A 17231-nucleotide genomic window follows, 5' to 3' on the forward strand; every position below is an offset into this window, starting at 1 on the left:
CAGCCATGTGGAAAGAGGAGGAACTGTGGCCTCCAGCCAAAAGCCATATGAGTAAGCCTGCTTGGAAGTAGATCCTCCAGCCCCAGTCAAGCCTTCAGATGACTGTAGCCCCTGCTGATATTCTAACTGCATTCTAATGAGGGACTCTGAGCCAGAACCACAAAGTTAAGTCACCCCTGGGATCCTGACATCAGAAACTGTGAAATAATACATGTTTGCTATTTTAAGCTGCCAGCTTATAGAGTAATTTGTTACATGCCAAAAGATAACTAATGCAGATTTCATTTATAAATGAAGTAAATTTTCATTGACAGTAATCACTCATAAGAACATCATGTCTATTTAATGTATAGGTCTCAGGAAGCATAAACAGGTGTTTTACTGAAAATACTCAAACAGCTATAACCAAGAATAAAATGGTCAGATATTTAAAAGCCATTTGTACAATGGACTGGAATTCAAGTTTCCACGCTCCAAATGACTATTGAAGGAACAGCCACTCTGCTCAGCTCACCTCACCCATAGTGTCATTCTGTTCATTGTAAGGACAAAGGGGTGGTCAGACCCATCTTTGCCTCAACCAGGCTTTTAGAGCAGGAATTCTATATACTGATATCTACCACAACTTCTAGCACAGGGTATAGATAACATGCATTTAAAATACTAATTCACTTTTTTTTATTAACATATAATGTATTATTTGTTTTGGGGGTACAGGCCTGTGATTCATCAGTCATACACAATTCACAGTGCTCACCATAGCCCATACCCTCCCCAATGTCCATCACCCAGACACCCTATCCCTCCCACCCCCCTCCACTCCAGCAACCCTCAATTTGTTTCCTGAGATTGAGTCTCTTATTGTGTGTCCCCCTCTCTGGTTTCATCTTGTTTCATTTCTCCCTCCCTTCCCCTACGAACCTCTGTCTTGTTTCTCAAATTCCTCATATCAGTGAGATCATATGATACTTGTCTTTCTCTGATTGACTTATTTTGCTTAGCATAATACCCTCTAGTTTCATCCACACCATTGAAAATGGCTTTCATTTTTTGATGGCTGCACAATATTCCATTGTGTGTGTGTGTATATATATATATATATATATATATATATATATATATATATATATATACCACATCTTCTTTATCCATTCATCTGTTGATGGACATCTTGGTTCTTTCCATAGTTTAGCTATTGTGGACATTGTTGCTATAAACACTGGGGTGCATGTGCCCCTTCAGATACATTTGTACATGTATCTTTGTACAGATACAAAGATACATTTGTATCTTTGGGGTAAATACCCACTAGTGCAATTGCTGGGTCTTAGGGTAGCTCTATTTTCAACTTTTTGAGGAACCTCCATGCTGTTTTCCAGAGTGGCTGCACCAGCTTGCATTCCCACCAACAGTATAGGACAGTTCCCCTTTCTCCACATCCTCGTCAACATCTGTCATTTCCTGACTTATTAATTTTAGCCATTCTGACTGGTGTGCGGTGGTATCTCATTGAGGTTTTGATTTGTATTTCCCTGATGCCAAGCGATGTTGAGCACTTTTTCATGTGTCTGTTGGCCATTTGTATGTCTTCTTTGCAGAAATGTCTGTTCACGTCTTCTACCCATTTCTTGATTGGATTCTTTGTTCTCTGGGTGTTGAGTTTGATAAGTTCTTTATAGATTTTGGATACTAGCCCTTTATCTGATATGTCATTTGCAAATATCTTCTCCCATTCTGTCAGTTGTCTTTTGGTTTTGTTGACTATTTCCTTTGCTGTGCAAAAGCTTTTTATCTTGATGAAGTCCCCATAGTTCATTTTTGCACTTGCTTCCCTTGCCTTTGGCGATGTGTCTAGGAAGGAGTTGCTGTGGCTGAGGTCGAAGAGGTTGCTGCCTGTGTTCTCCTCTAGGATTTTGATGGATTCCTGTCTCACATTTAGGTCTTTCATCCATTTGGAGTCTATTTTTGTGTGTGGTGTAAGGAAATGGTCCAGTTTCATTCTTCTGCATGTGGCTGTCCAATTTTCCCAACACCATTTGTTGAAGAAACTGTCTTTTTTTCCATTGGACATTCTTTCCTGCTTTGTTGAAGATTAGTTGACCATAGAGTTGAGGGTCCATTTCTGGGCTCTCTATTCTGTTCCATTGATCTATGTGTCTGTTTTTGTGCCAGTACCATACTGCCTTGATGATTACAGCTTTGTAATAGAGCTTGAAGTCCAGAATTGTGATGCCACCTCTGACTATTCAGGGTCTTTTCTGGTTCCATACAATTTTAGGATTATTTGTTCCATTTCTTTGAAAAAAGTTGATGGTATTTTGATAGGGATTGCATTAAATGTGTAGATTGCTCTAGGTAGCATAGACATTTTCACAGTATTTGTTCTTCCAATCCATGAACATGGAACATTTTTCCATTTCTTTGTGTCTTCCTCAATTTCTTTCATGAGTATTCTATAGTTCTCTGAGTACAGATTCTTTGCCTCTTTGGTTAGATTTATTCCTAGGTATCTTAAGGTTTTGGGTGCATACTAATTCACTTCTAAAACAATTTCTAATTGCTAAAATGTGAGCTCCATGAGACAAAAGGTGGTGGTTATCTCATTTATCACTGCATCCTCGGAGTCTTGCAGAGCTCCCAGCACATATAGGTGGTAAGTACAATTGATGGATGGATGGATAGATGGATGGATGGAAGGAAGGAAGGAAGGAAGGCCCCAAGTTAATTTGGTACAATACTTATTTATATAAGCTTGAAATTTTGACATAGGAGCCACGGGTGAGGGGAAACTAAAACACTTGTGCTTTAATGCTTAGGACTGTAAGAGACGATTTACAAATATTTGCTCCAGGCCATGAAAATAAAAGAAGAAAAACATGATAGTAAGAAATCTGAAAAGTGGGAGAAGAATCTTAAATCTTATTTCCGTGAGAAATCTCTTTTAACCAATATGCTACAAGTGGTACACTGTGCTAACGAGAATAATTAGGTAAGAAAATTTGTGACCCATGGCTCGCCATTCCAGATTCCTTCTACCTTCACCCCCACCACCACCACCTCCTCCTCCTCTTCCCTGAGGTACTTGGCTATCTCAAATTATCTATCGAAGTATATTTTTAAGACAGTGTTTTACTAGTTTATTATTAGTTAGGGTAACACTAGATACCTAGTGTTGGTAATAGATGAACCCCAATTCTTAGTGGCTTAACACAATAGAAGTCCAGTTGCAGTAGAAGGTAGGGACAGAGGGGAGCTGTTCCAATAGTTATTTAGGGGCCTAGACTGATGAAAACCCAGCTATCATCAACTCTTGACTTCCTGGGTGTGGGTAATCACCCAGCAGGTATACAAAAGGAGCAAGTAAATAATTACAGAGAAGGTTGTCATAGGCTAAGCCTGGAAATAGTTTACATCACTTCCATCCACATTTTGCTGGCCAGAACTCAGTCATAGGGCTGAGGTTTGGGAAATATAGCTCCTGCCCAGAGAGCCACTTCTCTGCAACCACTCTGCACTAGAAGTGACAGCATGAATCTCTGGAGGACAGCTAACATCCCTACTCACGTAACTCCTTCATACAAAGGTATCAGTACTTCATAATAACTTAAAGCTTCTCAAAGAAGATTTGTTAACAGAAATCAAGACTTTAAGCTAAAGGGGTAGTTTAGATAGAATTTCAGGCATCTGAAAATAATATTGGCTTTCAGTTATATTTATGGCCCTTGGGTATAAGTTAGTGCTGGTAGGTCCTTATGTTAGGTTATTGAAGGAACAAAGAAGAAATGTAAAGAGAAGAATTTCAAAGTGGGTGATAAGTAAATACATGATACTCTACTTTGACCCCTACTGTAACAGAAGCAATTAGATGGGATCATAAGTCTTAGGCTACTTAAGAAAATTGTGTTCACAATTATTCCTTCATCTCCTGTAAGTGAATTTTAATGATCTCCCTCTTTCAGTAATTGCTATGTTTCTAACTTCCCAGTGGTCCCACATATTCAAATGAATTATGATGAGGAGCTGCTAATTATAGTAATGAGATTTAGGAAAGGGAAAAATTTATAAATATAATACCTGTGACAAAAGTGGGCCAAAGCCTCAATCACCTCCAGAGGCTCAGTGAGAAGAATGTGATATGTCAATGAGCATTCCCAAAACCTTGACCTATTCCACCTATTCATGCGCCAGCATTCAAAGGGCACACAGAGTTTTCTCTTTCCCCACCAGCTACTCTTTATCTGAAGTCATGACAACTGTGGATTCATGGTGTCCAGTCATTCAAATGACCACACGACAAATGGAAAACAGTATTTTTTAGTGATGGAGACAAATTCCAACCATGCCATCTGAAAGGAGGCAAGGTGGCTGCTTTTGTTCTTAATCCTGAGTTGAAAATTAGCTCCACATACTACATTTCCAAGACTCATGACTCAAGCCAGAGAAAGCCAGCACTCAAAAGCTCTTCACAATAGTTTGAACTGAACATGAAGTGATTATTAACAAACACAAACTTCATAAAATCATGGGCTCAAAACCAACCCTCCATTGCCTCTGAGATACAGGAAGCGCAGATTTGCATTTCACATTATACTGACCTATTCCTCAAGAAGCCCTAAAAGGAAGCTGGCATCCAACCTTCTGTAACATGCTAATAGTGTGGGGAAACTGACCATATACCTAAGGACAAGGACTCCAGTGGGAAAGCAGAAAAGTGAAGGAAACAAGGCAAATTTTTACCTCCTCAGAGTTGACAGTCCTAAATCAAGTTCCAAATGTGGTATAACTTAGGGCATCCACAGTACAAAACTATGGAAACCATGGAAAACCACTGGGAAAAGCCAGGGATGTGTGGTTCCAGTGGGACCAGGCAATTGCCAGTTAATGCCAGTTAGTGGACAGGGATTGAGCTAAACATCCAGTTTGGGCAGTACACAGGAACAAAGTTGGATTTCAGTGTCCTGTGATTGGGAGTTTTCAGGAATAGACAGAAAAGCAGGGTCCGCTTCTCTCAGGAACTATATTGGCAAAACTTCCTTCATTGTGATACCCTTGAAAGACATGAGGAAGCCCACAAAGTCTTCAGGAGGATGCTGACCTATAGATAAGAGGCAAATTCCAATGCCTTCAGCAGCCCAGCAGTGGTTATCTTTATACCAGGCTTCTACCCTCTGACTAGAAGCTAGCAAGAATCAGCTTTACTTGCTTGAGCTTATGAATTCATCTTAACAACTACAGCAAAGACCTGGCCAGGGCAAAGACCAACAAAGTGTTTCTAAAATTATCTATAATTTACTTCCTATAATCTTAACCCACACATTCAATAGTTTCTATCCAACTCCCAAAAAATATAAATATTTAGTAAAATTTATTTAGCACCTACTCTATGCCAGGAATGTTCTAAGCACTAAGGATATGTTACTCAATCAAATAGGCACAGTCACTGGTGGAATTTACATGATAGTGAGAAGAAATCCTAAGCCACCTTCCACTGTATTCATAACCTATTGAGGGAAACACAACCCCTCTCTTTCCTTCACACAATTTCCATCTCATGAAAGGAGTTAAGCACCATACATTTAACAAGGGTCCATAATGGAATGGAGTAAATGGCACAGGATGAATAAGGTGTGGTCCACAGTCTAGTAGGGGAGACCACACATTTACAAAAGTTTACAATGTAGACAGATGTTAGGGGTTTAATTGTGCCACACACACGCCCAAAAAAAAGACATCCTGACATCCCAACTTCCAGTATCTCAAAATGTGAGCTTATTTGGAAATAAGGTTGTTGCAAATGTAAGTAGTTAAGATGAGCTCATAGTGGAGCAGGGTGGACCCCTAGCCCAGCATGACTGGTCCTTACGAGAAAATAGCCATGTGAATACAGAAACACCCAGGGAGAGCACCCCATGACTATAAAGGCCAAGATGCAACTAACTGCAAGCCAAGGGATGCCAGAAATTGCCAACAAACCACCAGAAGCTAGGTTCCAGAGGCATCATGGCCCTATGACACCTTGATTTCAGACTTCCAGCCTCAAAAACTGTGAGACAATAAATTTCTGTTGCTTGAAGCCACCCAGTTTGTGGTAATTTGTTTCGGGCGCCCTAGGAGAGTTATATACCAGTAAGTATTTTAACATAGCTATGGAAACAGAGGAAGAAACAATGGTACCTGTGATGAGTGGGGAAGACTTCCCACAGGAGATGTTATTTGCACAGGGCTTTGGAATATAAATAGGACCTTTGCCAGACACACGGGGAAGTCAAGATGCAAAGGTCCTTTTAGACTGTGCCAAGGATGAAAAAACAGATGTTGAAATAATGGCAAGGAATTTGGTGGAGCTGCCAAATTCTAAAGCACCCAAAATGCCCAAGGCACTCTCCTAAGTGGTACACAGAAGATGCTTGGAAGTAGAGGACTATGGGCGAGGGACTAAGAGGTAGACTGCACAACTGGAAAGTAAAGTTAGACCCAAATTATGCTGGCACAGTAGGTAATGGGAAAGCTTTAAGTAATTATAAGCAGATGAACAATATGATCATGTTGAATTTTTTGGTGAAATACCTTTGGCAACAGGGTGCTGAATACACTTGAAGGAGTAGTGTGTTAAGTGGTCTCCAAACAGATCAGGAAGCACTCAATTACAATATGTGTGATACTGTGATATAATAAGACATATATATTTGATGGTCACCTCCCCACCGGTCCAGACACAGATCTTCTAAAACACTTGGAATTTCCTGAGGGACTGAGGTGAGAGCAGCATCTTTTGTTATTCACTGTAAACCCCTTTCAAACATACCTTAAGTTTATGCTAATGGCAGACACTTGAGGATAGGGGCTGGTAGCATGGCAGTGAGAATACAGGGATGAAAAACAAAATTATTAAATTAAGAGACAGAACACATGAGTGATGGATGTGGAGGTGCAGGAGGCATGAAACAGTCAAGACTAGTCAAGGGTACTGCTGCCAGAATGCAAAGTTCAAATTCTGTTCCAGCCACTTCCAGTTGCCTGACCTTGGACAAATTACTCAACTTCCCTTGCCAGTGTCCTCAGCTGTGAAACAGAGATACTAGCAGCATAGGGTAGTTGGTAGGATTTTATGAGTTAATACACAGATGATGCTTAAGAAAGGCCCCTGGGTCATATTAGGTGCTTTGTCCACATTTGCAATGGCAGCAGCAATATATAGGGAGGAAGCTCTTGGGCTGGGAAAAATGAGGATTATAAAAGGATTATTATTATTTACAAAAACAAAAAGTTTGATGAGAGTACTCAAGAGGAAGAGATTAGCTCCTGGTGAGCAGCAGATGGAGCAAAGACACACAGTCAGAAAGGGAAAGTCAGACTGGGGAAAACGGATGATGGGTGAAGGCGGCAGGGTCACAGGGAGGAGCTATCACAGGCATGTCGGGAGGGAAGGTAGAGCAAGATCACAAAAGCCTGTCAAGACCACGCCAAGATCTATGCTGCACTCAACAGAGCTGAGCCCTTCCAACAAAAGTGCTCATGCGGCTCCCTGGCATCCCCTTCACTTTTTTTTTTTTTTTTTTTTGTAACCCTCTACCTATTTCCTTGAGGAATTACCTCCTCTTCACTGAGTAGTCTGTGGGACTTAAGAGCTTTTGCCTTCCACTGGCAAGGAGGTGGGTACCCAGTCCAAGTCAGGCCAAAGAGAACCTACCTCGCTAGAGCAGAATTGGGAGGAAAGTGAGGGAAAGGCTGAGTAAGGCTGGATTCACTGATGGCAGCCCCAGTGCCGAGATCAAAATGTAAAGCACTTTCTGCCTCAAGACCTTCAGGGCGACCCAATTTCACCCTCTCTGAGCCAGCTGCTTCTATCCTATGGGCTCTCCTATATTGCTGCTGTAAACTCCCTTTCGATTTAAATTTAAAGAGTTGGTGTCTGTTACGAACCACCAAAGACCCCTAACACCCTAATATAGCTTCAACAGACAGGCCTTCCTGACCATTTGCTTTCAGAATAGACATACCAACCCAACAAGAAAACAGCAGAAAACTGGAAGACTACGCTCACTGCCTGGCAACCAAAGTCACTACCTGTGGTCTGACAAAGGCATGAGATGAGAACTAGTTCTCTCCTCTTTCTCTTAGAGAAAGCTGAAGCCTAGTTGTATTTCCTGTCTTCAATAGTGTGTGTGTGTTGTGATAGAAGTTATAATATGACCTAGATTTCCTACCTACATCAATCATTTTATTAATTGCTTTTTTAGTTTTGTGGACACCAAGAAAGGGGTGCTGTTTCCAGAAATGAGTTCTCCCTTCTGATCACAGTTCCACTGTGGGAGATCCACCGACTCTGATTTCCCTCATCAGTACCTCATTGATGTTAAGAATAAAAGAACCTTCTCAGATCAGATCAGCCTCTCTCAGCTCTGAGCCCAATTGCTCCCTAGCTTTTTTCAGCTAGGATTAGGTTTCTAACCAACAGGCCTCTAACACTGCCTAGGACAGAGACCATTCTAAAGTCAAATCTGTATTTCTACCACAATGAGTGTTCTGATCCTTTCAAGTTCTCTTTCTATGAGCATGGTTGCAATATTCTTGATGCTAGATTCGAAATTAGACATTCTTTCTCCAACTGATGCTCCGTACCTTTCAAATTTATTCACTCAAACAATCCATACTGAATACTTTCCATGTGTTAGAACCAAATGCAGCCAGGTTGTTCCATCCCTGGAGGGAATGAATGTTATTCATTTTGTATCCCATGTCCACCAGAGTACCTGGCACATGAAAAGAGACCCAGAAAGTTTTCCTGGTCAAAGGAAGATTTGCTTCACTAACAGTTTTCTGCAAAGCAGATTTCAATGCCCTATCATAGGGTCCTAGCTGACCCTCAAGTATTAGGGTATATGGAGCAAATGGAACTCCAGAATCATACTGCCTGGTCCCAAATCCTAGCTCCACCCCTTCCGACTATGTGACCTTAAGCTAATTAATGCACCTTTGAAAGCCTTAGTTTCCTCTGTAGAATAGGATTAGTAATATCTGCCTCATGAAGTCATTAAAAGAATTAAATAAGAAAATGCCCAAAAATCATTTAGTACCATACATGGCACATAGTGTTTAATAAATGTGACTCTATCAGGGCCCCTGGGTGTCTGACTTAAGCTCAGGTCATGATCCCAGGGTCCTGGGATGGAGCCCCGCAGTCTGGCTTCCTGCTCAGCAGGTAGTCTGCTTCTCCCTCTCCCTCTGCCCCCCCCCCTCACTCGTGCTATCTCAAATAAATAAATAAAAATATTTTTTAAAAATAAAAAAATAAACATGACTCTATCTAGTACAGATTTTATAATCACAAATTCTGGTGCACAAGAAAATTCTATTTAATTTTTGACTTTGAGCCCCTAGTCCACCCAATATGAAAAATAAAACTCGGTTAAATAGAAGAAGTGCCTCTTTTCCCTCACCTTCTTGACGTTGTCCCTAAGTTCCAGACAAGGCCACCTTGGTGGTGGTGGGAATGGGGGCTTACGCCCTCCTTCTAAGACTATAACTCGTCTCACCCAGTCCATGACATAGGCAATGGGCCATGTTTTCTTGAATTGCTCCCTGGAGATAGCGATCCACGGACGTGCCATGGCACACCACGGGCAGAGTCTATGTCACATCTTTCCTGCACACATCCCCCTGTGCTATGTGAAAGACTCCTTCAGGTCTCAGATGTACACTCTCATTTGCTATCTGTGACCCACTGAAGGAAGCCATAGGAACTTTTGGATGTCCTGGAGTACCAGTGAGTATCTGCAGAGATCTCCGAGAATTTCTCCAGCCTAGGCATGCCTAGCAGCTGGTTCTACTCTACAACAGTACCATGAGGGCAACAGAAATTCCTCCATAAGATCAGTCATTTCCTGATCATCCTTCAGGATGCCAGGCCTGGACCCTCTCTACTCTTATATCCCTAATCAAAGTGGGATGGGGGGCACGGGAGCAGTAATTGTGTCTCCCTTGTGGGGAGCAAGAAGAACAGGGCACAAACACTAGAGAAGGAGAGGAGAAAGGGCAAAGAGGAAAGGAGGAAAAGAGAAAGGAGAGCCGGAGAGGGGGAAAAGTAGAGAGAAGAGAGAAAGACAGGAGAGGGGAGAGGAAAAGAGGTCTCTCTTGCTCTTCTCTACTTCTCCCCTTTCTCTTTTCCTGGTCAGAAGGTCTTTACTCAAGGAGGAGAAGTGGGAGGGGATCAGAGAGGAGGAATGTCAGGAAGAAACTCAATTAGAGAGAACGGTTCTGACTCATCATATTTACTTCCTCAATCCTTGTTTCACTCTTATATTTTGCAGTTCGAAGCTAAGATCTGCCACATTTTCCACGATTTGCTTCTGAGGGGTAAGTGATGGCTCAGGATAATTAGGGAAAGGAAGAAAAGAAGAAGAAGGTTAATCCAATGATTAACCTCTGACACCATTAAGACCAAAGCACCATAAAAATGGGACTTGGGTCCAGATGTGGACATGTCCCTTGAATGTCTACAGGAAGGCCCCTGGCTGAGCAGGTGCAGCCCCACCAGAGGTGGAGCTCCATGACTGTTAAGAAAGCCCACCAGGCTCTAGGAGGAGAGAAGACCTGAGAGCTCCAGGGGGCAGGGGATTCAGGATGAGAGGACAAGCTCTGGCCTGTCCCTGATCCAAGTGTGCCAATGGCTCTCAAATAGCTTTTATTTTCCCTTTATCTTCCAGATGGTTCCTGACTGCCTCCCGTATCTTGTTAATACTGAAATCTCTTCAGTAGCATCTTGACTTGGGGAGCAAATCAGCTGTTTGACTCTCTTACTGTGTGCTAGCTCCTTCAATCACATATTCTAGGACTGTTGGCAGCTATTTATTTTTCATCTACAGATGGCTTCATAAAAGCCATCCTCCTTCTTCTGAAAAAAGTCCAAGTGGTAACTGGATATTCATTTAAGATGCAAATCAGGTTATGCAGGTGGCATAAAATCACAGCAGGCTTTAAGAGCCACAGAGGAAGGTGGAAAGACTCAAAGACCTCCCTTGCTTGAGGAAAGCACAGCTCCCCCCACCTGCTCTCCTTAAGATCAACGACGACGTGGCCTCCGCCTCTGTAGCGGGGCTGCAGTTTGTTGACCTCTGACCTAGATCATCACACTCTAAGAGGATAAAGCTCAGTTCTAACAACCAACTAATTCTGGTCCCAAGTAATATGTGAAAGGAAACTTTAGTAATCTATCTCTTTTCGAGTATATGATAAGGAAGGAGGGGCGCTAGAGTTTATATATCTCTTTGTAAATAATGCAAAGTTATAAGATGAGCATAAACTGCATAGAGTAAACTATTTTCAAGCATGAAGTCTGTAAGTGGAAGCTTACTCTCATTTCTTCCTTCTGAGTGTGCAGGGTCCCTATTTGGCAATATTTTATTGGCCTATGTTGAACGGGCCTGTATTCAGTCAAAGGAAACTGTATTTGTTTGTATAGCCTATAATCCAGAATTTTCCTTTGTTCATTCTAGCCTTACTACCACCACTTATTTTCAGTTTAGATTAGTAACTTGATCATATCCAAGAATTTTGTTCCAGAACAACTGTTAAGGCACATGTTGCTGGTGGTTGATGATGCACTTCTTGAACTCTCACTGGTCACCTCCACGCCATGATTTGAGAGCAGCTGCTCAAGGACCTAGCCTCCTCCCAATGCAAGTTTCCCTGCTCCACACTTGAATTTCCTCCATGAATGGTGAGTTTTGATTTGAGAAGTTAGAAAATAATAAAATTTGGAGGGTACTATATATGTGCGGGCAGGGAGGGGTGAGGGGAATACAAAGGCTAAGCACAGAATTATAGAACATCCCTTAAGTTTGGGGACCCCAGGACAAGGGGGCTTATGCCTCAGTTCCCAGAGCATAGTGCACCAGCTTGTAGGCCTTGCAGAAACACTTCTGATCCAGCTTGTTATGAGGCCAGGAAGAGGCCAGAGAACATGTGAAACTTCTAACTGGTATCTGTCCATCCCATCCCCAACCCCCACTAGGCCCCAAAATGGCTCAGAAGAGACCAGCTCAGACAGCAGTGATGTATACAGACAGAGGCCAAAGAACAAACTGCTGTATAGACAAGGTTTCCCAATGCAGATAGAGGGTGATTATGGACCACATGGCCTTGCCTCCCCTGCAAGGTTGGTTGTAAACCCCAAATGGGTTAGCTCATCCTCTGAGGAGAAGTAAAGTGGTAGAAAGTGGAGTTTTCCAAATGAGCTATTTACCTAAAGATCCAGAAGATAATACATTTACCTTTAATTGATGAGATCAGATCTTTTCTGCAATTCAGAGAAACAGGGCCTCAAAAATCCAAATTTAGAGAAGTCACGTAGTAGTAGTAATGGTAGTAATAGAGTTATAATAGTAGTAGTAGGAATAATACAGTAGTACTCATCAGAGTCATAGTAACATAACGGTATAGTAGCAGTAATAATACAATAGTAGGTAGCTGTGGTGATGGTAGGAGCACTAAAGAGCAGCTAACATTTACTGAGTACTTCCTAGTTAATACTTACGACAATACTATGAGATGGGTATTTTCCCCCATTTTACAGATGAGAAAACAGACATAAGAAAAAGATTAAAGCTTGAACAAAGAAAGGCTCAATGAATATTTGTTAAGGGAATGAATGGGTTCATTTGTGAAATCATACATCAACAGGACGTGGTTCCCACACAAAATCAGAAGGTATGGACAACTCAGAGTCACTGACAAAGCTTTTTAGTGCTCTGTATTTAGAAACCAAAGTTAGGGGAAGAACTTTTAATAATAATTAATAAGAAAACAGAAATAAGGATATGGTAACCATCACTGGCTAACTTACTGACTCACCTTTTCTATAATTTCCTCCACCCCTTCACATCAGTTCACAATGAATCCCTTTGCTCTTCCTCTACCATAATGTTATAAGCTATATAAACTTCCAAAATGAAGTTTCTAGAGGCAGTGGTTTGTGTGTTTTTTTGTTTTGTTTTGTTTTGTTTTTTTGCTCTTCTACACTGCAAGTAGTAGGCAAGGCTGAGGAGGGAGGCAGCCAGCAGGAAGAAAATGTCAATAGGACCACATGGGCCAATGACTTGTGAGATTTGGGGGAGCCCAAAGCTACTCCTGGTCCACACACGACCCCACCCCCCAAGCCATGGCCCCAACTCTTTAGTGATATAATACCCTGTCGTTTGATTGCTTTTTCTCCAGGCAAAAGTCCTCAGTGCTATATTATTTACTTTATAGTTAAAGTGATTTTAAGTTATTGTTGTTGTTGTTGTTTTTAACCACAGGGAAGGTTTGCAGCCCCAGTTAGGATATGAACTGAAGTGATTTTTCAAGTGTGCACAGAATCCGGGCCTCCTTTTCCGAGAGCAGACAGACCCTGGGCCCTGGCTGGTCACGCCACCTAGCGGCACGCTCGTTCTTCCGGGAGCCTCCCTCAGCCTGAAACGAGGGTGCCCCGCCATCAGTTAAATTATTCCATCTCACAGCCTATGAATTTCAATAAATATACCATCTGTTCACCTTCTGTGTGGGAGTTCAATCATCTTGTTGGCAGCGGTATTATTCTACAGCAATTACCTCTGTCTTTATCAGCCTTCAATGAGCTGCAGCAGCGTTTCTGTAAAACTGACAAGTTTTAAACCTCAGTTTCTGTAGCTAGGACAGTCTCTATGGTTAGAACACGAAAAAATATCCCCATCTAAATGTCGGGGGGGGATCCGCCCCCTAATGAAATGGGCAGGCTTTCCTTTGAGCCGCACTGTAGAGCCGTGGAGCCTTGTTTCCCGCTCCGTGAGGTAATGGGACTGGAAAGAGGAAAGGCGGCGCTGAGACAGGAGCCTCATGCGGCCGCACCGGGCAGCCCGAGGGGAGCTCGCCCTCTCTGGGCCTCAGCGTCCTCTCCTGGAAAGTGCAATGGGTGACCAAAGAACTTCTCTTTAGCTCCGAAATTGGAAGATTCTAGTGGATGGGGAATGGGAGCCTACAGCGCAGCCCACGCCCAGATGTACCACTGACTTGCCGAGCTTCGCTGAGTTGCTAAGTAAAATCACAGCTATAAAAAGAAAAAGGCACAACCACCAAAGTGATTTGAATGCTTTTGAAATTTGGATTATTATTAATGATATTTTCTGGCACAGTACATGAGAGAGGAAATGAGGGCTCAGAGAGGCTAATCTGCTCAACGTTACCCCTAGACTATGGGGCAGCTGGGGTTTAACTCATGCCCTGTTCCAAAGTCCAAGCTCTTAAATAGAGTGCGGTATTGGAAGGCTTCATGAAAAAAGGAGAATTTCAGGATAAAGCCTAGATCTAAAGAAAGTATGGAAGGCATTTCAGAGGAAAGCGTATATGCCCATCTCATGAATACCCAGCATTAATTGTCTTTTGGTTCAGTTCTGGCTACTTGCCCTCCAGCCACATATGCAAACAAGCTGACCATGGCCCTAACAGGGCTATGTGCTCCCCAAACCCTGTTCATTTTCTTTCTGGGCACATATGAACATTAAATTTTTAGCATCCCTTATAGTTAGAGTGGGAACAAGGGATTGGGTTCCAGCCAGTGGGATGTGGGCAGAAATTCTGAATACCATCTGAGTGTGGCCGTAAAAACCTGTGTGTTCTATACTCTTTCCCTCTCATTTACGGGGCTGGAAGTGAAAAGAATCTGGGATGGCAGCACTCTGATAAGAGTCACAGTCGCTGGGTTGTCCCACTGAGAGAAGCCTTATGGGAGGCCACTCCATCTGCACTGGACTGTGGCAAACTGAGAAACAAACCTTTTTCTTGCCTCCTCCTGAGATTTTTAGGTTGCTTGTTTTCTTTTTTAAATTTGGATCAGAATATTAAGGATATTTTCAGTAGAATACTCCTAGTCAGTAGGCTGTCCAGTAGTAACAGTAGTGGCCCATTATATGTTGCCTGCCCAGGATCCAATACCCTTTCTTCTTTCTTCTGAAGCCAATCCCTAACACTCCTTCTCTAGCACCTTGATTTTCCTGAACTTTAGTCCACATGGTTCTGAAAGGGGTACCACCACCCCTCCTCAGCTCTGAGGCCTCTCTGCATATTCCAGCCCTACAGAGCCAAGTAAGAGGCAATCCTGGGGATTTTTCCCTACAATGATTGTGAAAGAGAAACTCTTTTTCCCCCTGGAAGATTAAACTAGATAATGTAAGTCTGGAGCAGCTAGGAGTTCACTATAGAGAAGAGCCTGCCCTGGAGTAAGGTTAGCATATGGGACAGCAGAACTCTAAGAGGGGCGGGGACTAGAGAGCAAGAGGACAGGAGAGGGGGCTGAGGTGCATGGCCCAGCAAGAAAGAAAATGGAAGCAGGGAGACGTAGGGTGGCCAGGGGGGCAGGAGGGAGAGAGGCAGGGCAAAGAGAGAAAGGTGTATGAATATGAAGTATGAAGGACAAGGGGGTGGAAAGTGGGAGTGAGGGGCTGGGGCAGTAGGCTTGAGTGCAGGAGACAGAGAAATGGGTAGGGACACAGAGATTGACAGGAGAGAGAGGGGTGCGGGGGTGAGGGATGGGGGTTGGGGAGTGGAGAATGGAGGAGGGGAGAGTCAGAATGGGAGAAAGCCAAGGGAAAGAAAGAGAGACTGGGAGAAAGAGGAGAGGATTGCCGGTTAGGGGATGAGGAGCTAGGGAAAGGGGAAAGAGAGACAGGGAAAGAAAAAGTAAGAGAAGGAGAAAAGAAGGGAAGGAGGGAGGGAAATGCATGAAATCCTTATTGAATCCCTGGGTCCGGCTATACCTAGGCAGCCTCCTCCCTGGGCTTCTCTATGATAGGAGTCAAATTCTCTTTTGCATTTATCCATTTTCACTGGGGTATTGCCACTTGCTACAGGGTTTTTTTTTTGGTTTTTTTTTTTTTTCACATTTTCCAAAACAACCTTTTAAAAAAAAAAGCAACATGTGTCAAAACATGGACACATAATTATGTAATACAGTCAACAAAATGAATTGACTACTTTTTACCAAAACGAGAATTTTCCAAGATTCAAAGCATCTCTATCAACTTACCCTTTTGGTCTTTCTCCATTGACTTCTTCAATCCTCTCTTAGCTGGGTTACATTCTATTGTGTTTTCTGGCTGATTCTTTCCTCTCTTTTCATCTTGTTCCCTATTCTAATAAGTTGTTTGGTCTTTATCACCTTTTCCCCAATGCAAAGTGCCTTGTTGCTGTCTTCCGCATAATCATTTAGAATGCTGCAAGGTCCCAGGTGTCAGTCCCTCCAGCCCCACCGCTCTCAGCACCACCATAGCAGCTACTAAGGCAATGAACCTGATCCCATGGGCTGCCAGCTCCAGCAGCTGCCATTCAAATCACCCAATGTGAGTCAACAGGGAGCTGAGATTCATTATTCTGAATCCCCCTCACATCATATCCTCAAGAGTAGAAGCAAAAAACCATTGGCTTACAATGTAACTCAGTGTCCAAATTTCCAAGTGGGGATAAAAAGACGAAACTGTGCTTGCCATAAAGAACAGGTGCAAGAGAGACAGAAACACAGAGAATGTGTATGAACATGGGGGTATATTCTAGAAGGAGAGGTTAGAAGGCAAATCTAAGAATCAAGCTCTCAAATGCACATCAGGGAATAAAACACTGGCTTTCTCTAAAGCCAGAAGAAAAATGAAGCGATCAGTGGAATTTTCAGAGGCAAAAGAAAGAAGGTACGTTAGCAAAAGCCAATGGAGCAGTTTCACAGCTGGGGGCCAAATGTCACCTCCTCCCCTAGAGAAAGCACCTGAAGTGGAGTCGCCAACAGGGAGTCCCTACACCCCAGGGACTTATATTTATTTTGTCAGCACAGTTCATATCCATTCAAGCAAAATGATATGTATGACATTTGGGCACAAGGTCTTTTTCAAAGAGAAAAATCAACCCAGCCAAGCTGGTTTTCCTCATTCACCAGCCACCGCCCACCCACTGCCAGCCCTCTACCATTCACTCAGAGAACCACAGCCAGGAAACTGTTCCATACAACCCCAGAGGCTTGGTTTTCTTCTGCTACTCTTATGCATAATTTACTCACATACACAATTCCTGTCAACAGTGGCCTTCCTTTTTCATCTATCAATGAATTTGAAGGCTTTGTAAAAATCTGGATCCAGATAAAAGGATTGTAGACAAAGAGCTCAGGTTTCTTTGTTCTAAAAAGAAGTGAAAATTGTATTTTCTTTAGAAGGTTGAGTGGTTTGGGTTTTTTT

The sequence above is a fragment of the Neomonachus schauinslandi genome, chromosome 9 (assembly GCF_002201575.2).
Source record: "Neomonachus schauinslandi chromosome 9, ASM220157v2, whole genome shotgun sequence".
Taxonomy (NCBI): Eukaryota; Metazoa; Chordata; class Mammalia; order Carnivora; family Phocidae; genus Neomonachus; species Neomonachus schauinslandi.